Consider the following 4,579-nt stretch of genomic DNA (forward strand, 5'->3'; position numbering starts at 1 on the left):
AATCTTTTACTTTTGCCTCTCTTGGTCTTTAATGAACATTTAATAAGACAAGTTATTTTTGCTCCATTTTTATTTATCTATTACTTACAACTCTACCTGATCATTAAAATTATGAAAATACTTTTGTATTATACAATAAAAATTCTTGCATAATTCTCTTATATATTCTATTAACCTTTCAATTACATTGTTTACAGTGATTAATTATCAGACGTAAACAGCAAAGGAGAATAACTCCTCTCAGTAGAATACAAATTAATAGAACCCTAACCAGGACCAGAACACTTGACCAAATTGTCCAGATGTTAAAATATCTGGTAAAAATACCCTTCCTTAATAAAACTTTTAATCTTTTTGCCTCTGATATGCCCAAGTGCAGAGAAAATTTTTAAAGAAATAATGCATTTTTACTACAGATTCATTATATTATCAATAGAGCCCCCCCCCCCCCCCCCACACACACACACACACCCCACACACACACACACTGAGAAACACTAGAGTCTCTCACCCTGGGACCAGAAGTTTGCTCATCATAAGTAATCACTTTGTTTATCTGCTTAACACTAAGGAGCAGACAGGATTATTTAATAGAATTAATGCATTTTCACTATATTATCAAGAGCCCCACCCTTACACCAGCACATCTGACCCGGGGTCATGCAATTCACTACTCTGGAAGAAGCACTCTTGCTCATCATAAATATATATTTAGCTTCTTTGCTTTTTAACCAGAAGCAGAAAAGAATATTTTCAAAGAAATTTTGCTTTTTCACTATATAATCAATAGAGCCCCCCCCCCCAACCTTTTCACTAGAACCCTTGACCCTGGGGCCATGAAATTCACAATTTTGGAAGAGGCATCCTTACGTATCATAACAATGTACTTAGTTTGTTTAAATAGTACCCAGGGGCAGAGAAGAATATTTTCAAAGAAAAAAATTCACCTTCACTATAGGATCTATATAGCCCCACCCTAGAACCCCTGTCCCTGGGGCCATAAATTTCAAAATTTTGGAAGAGGCATCATTGCTTATCATAACTATGTACTTAGTTTGTTTCAAAAATACCCAGGAGCAGAGAAGAAAATTTTTAAAGCATTAATGCATTTTCACTATATAATAAATAGAGCCCGGCCCTAACATCAGAACCCCTGATCCAGGGGTCATGAAAATCACTTTTTTGGAAGAGTCAACCTTGCTTATCATAACTATGAATTTATTTTGTTTCAATAATACCCAGGAGTAGAGAGGAAGATTTTCAAAGAAATGATGCACTTTCACTATATGATCTATATAGCCCTGCCCTAGCACCAAAACCCCTCACCCTAGGGCCATGAATTTCACAATTTTGGTAGAGTCACTCTTGCTTAACATAACTATATATTCAATATGTTTCAATAATATTCAGGAGTAGAGAAGAAGATTTTCAAAGAAATAATGCACTTTCACTATATGATCTATATAGCCCCCCCCCCCCCCCCCAGCAACAGAACCCCTGACCCTGGGGCTATGAATTTCACAATTTTGGTAGTCACTCTTGCTTATCATAACTATGTATTTAATTTGTTTCAATAATACCCAGGAGTAGAGAAGAAGATTTTCAAAGAAATAATGCACTTTCACTATATGATCTGTATAGCCCTGCCCTAGCACCTGAACCCCTGACCCTGGGGCCATGAATTTCACAATTTTGGTAGAGTCACCCTTGCTTATCATAACTATGTATTCAATTTGTTTCAATAATACCCAGGAGTAGAGGAGAAGATTTTCAAAGTAATAATGCACTTTCACTATATGATCTGTATAGCCCTGCCCTAGCACCAGAACCCCTGTCCCTGGGGCCATGAATTTCACAATTTTGGTAGAGTCACTCTTGCTTATCATAACTATGTATTCAATTTATTTCAATAATACCCAGGAGTAGAGAAGAAGATTTTCAAAGTAATAATGCACTTTCACTATATGATCTATATAGCCCCGCCCTAGCACCAGAACCCCTGACCCTGGGGCCATGAATTTCACAATTTTGGTAGAGTCACCCTTGCTTATCGTAACTATGTATTCAATTTGTTTCAATAATACCTGGGAGTAGAGAAGAAAAATTTCAAAGAAATAATGCACTTTCAATATATGATCTATAATATAGTGAAAGTGCATTATTTCTTTGAAAATCTTCTTCAAGAGTGCTTTTTCCTGAGTAGTGAACTGCATGACCCCTGGGTCAGATGTGCTGGTGAAAGAGTGGGGCTCTTGATAATATAGTGAAAATGCATTAATTCTATTAAATAATCCTGTCTGCTCCTTAGTGTTAAGCAGATAAACAAAGTGATTACTTATGATGAGCAAACTTCTGGTCCCAGGGTCAGAGGCTCTGGTGTTTCTTGGGGGGGGGGGGGGGGGCTCTATTGATAATATAGTGAATCTGTAGTAAAAATGCATTATTTCTTTAAAAATTTTCTCTGCACCTGGGCATATCAGAGGCAAAAAGAGTGAAAGTTTTAACAAGGAAGGGTATTTTTTACCAGATTTTTGAACATCTGGACCATTTGGTCAAGTGTTCTGGTCCTTGCCTGTGCTCTGTTCATTTGTATTCTACTGAGAGGAGTTATTCCCCTTGCCATTTACTTTTGATGATTAATCACTGTAAATAATGTACTTGAAAGGTTAATAGAATAAGAGAATTATGCAAGAATTCTTATTGTATAATACAACAAGAGGCCCATGGGCCACATCACTCACCTGAGCGCATTGGCTGGGCAAAAGCACAAATCAGTTCAGTATTGAAAAGATTCCTGGGAAGGGGGGGGGGGGGGGGGCTTGAATTTTAAACTACCTGATGATGCTTCCATGTCAATATAACAAATGGCTTTGTTGTTCTTGAGTAGATTTTAAAAAAAATTTCCCATATATTCCTTTGTAAAAATTTGATCCCCCATTGTGGTTCCTCCCTATCCCAGGGGTCATCATTTGAACTTGAATCTACACTACCTGAGGATGCTTCCATATCAGTATGACTAAACATAGCTTTCCTGTTCTTGGGAAGAAAATATTTTTTCTATATGTTTCCATATCAAAATGACTAATCATGGTTTGCAGTTCTTCAGAAGATATTTTCCTTTACATTTCTATTTAAAACTTTGATCCTCCATTGTGGCCCCATCCTACCCATGGGGGCCATGATTTGAATAAAATAGAATCTACACTACCTGAGGATGCTTCCACATAATAATACATCAATCAGGGCTTTGCTGTTCCTGAGAAGAAGATTTTTAAAATTTTTCCTATATATTTCTATGTAAAACTTTGATCCTTCATTGTGGCCCCACCCTACCCCCGGGGGTCATGATTTGAATAAATTTGAATCTACACTACCTGTGGATGCTTCCATATAAATATATACCATCTGGGCTTTGCTGTTCCTGAGAAGAAGATTTTTCCTATATATTTCTATGTACAACTTTGATAGTCCATTGTGGCCCTGCCCTACCCCCTGGGGTCATGATTTGAACAAATTTGAATCTACACTACCTGAGGATGCTTCCATATAAATATGGCTCATCATGGCTTTGCTGTTCTTGAGAAGAAGATTTTTAAAGATTTTTCCTATATATTTCTATGTAAAACTTTGATCCTCCATTGTGGCCCTGCCCTACCCCCGGGGGTCATGATTTGAACAAACTTGAATCTACACTACCTGAGGATGCTTCCACATGAGTTTCATCTTTCCTGGCCCTACGGTTCTTGAGAAGAAGATTTTTAAATGATGCCATTATTTTTTCACTAAACCCTAATTATCTCCCCTTGAAAGAGGGCGTGGCCCTTCATTTGAACAAACTTGAATCCCCTTTACCCAAGGATACTTTGTGGCAAGTTTGGTAGAAATTGGCCCAGTGGTTCTTGAGAAGAAGTCGAAAATGTGAAAAGTTTACAGACAGACAGACAGACGGACGCCGGACAAAATGTGATCAGAAAAGCTCACTTGAGCTTTCAGCTCAGGTGAGCTAAAAAGTACTTTCATAGTTCTAATGATCAGGTAGACTTTTAATTAATAGATAAATAAAAATGAGACAGAAATAACTTGTTTTAATAAGTGTTCATTAAAGACCAAGAGAGGCCAATGCAAGACATTTCCACAAGGAATTTAAATAGTACAGAGGCACTGATAGTTTGTTAATATAGAGTATGCAGATAGTGATAAATGGGGAACAGATTTGAACCTAATTTATGAACTGTTTATGAATACTACACTAATTATTTTGTTGATCCCGATCACCCTATTTTTCTTGCTTTTGGGCAACAAAGTTTCACCTTTCAGTTCTTTTTATACTCGAGGGATCCTCTAAATTGTTGTATTATACTCAGGTGACTGTTCAGGCCCTTTGGCCTCTTGTTTAAATATGGCCGCATTTTGGGAAGAAAATTTCCCCTCTGATCATCTACTGCAAAAATGTGTACTATTTCCACATCATGCTGAGCACATCTTAATCATTTCAATAAAGAAATGTGTGAATCTGTTTAGTCAGTCATCTCGTTTTGTTTTTTTTTTCTTTTTGAAGGTTTTGAAAAAGAAAACACAA

At 37.0% G+C, this 4,579-nt stretch overlaps 1 protein-coding gene across 1 annotated transcript in view; it reads right to left on the reverse strand.

The window, feature by feature from the left end:
- Positions 1-4,579, reverse strand: part of LOC133179118 (latent-transforming growth factor beta-binding protein 1-like) — a 138,188-nt gene that overhangs the window by 113,871 nt on the left and 19,738 nt on the right. The gene's annotated exons all lie outside the window — the stretch shown is intronic.

Source organism: Saccostrea echinata, unplaced genomic scaffold, assembly GCF_033153115.1.
Source record: "Saccostrea echinata isolate AGI-Se365-2 ecotype Australia unplaced genomic scaffold, CSIRO_AGI_Sech_v1 ptg000004l, whole genome shotgun sequence".
In the NCBI taxonomy this organism is placed as follows: Eukaryota; Metazoa; Mollusca; class Bivalvia; order Ostreida; family Ostreidae; genus Saccostrea; species Saccostrea echinata.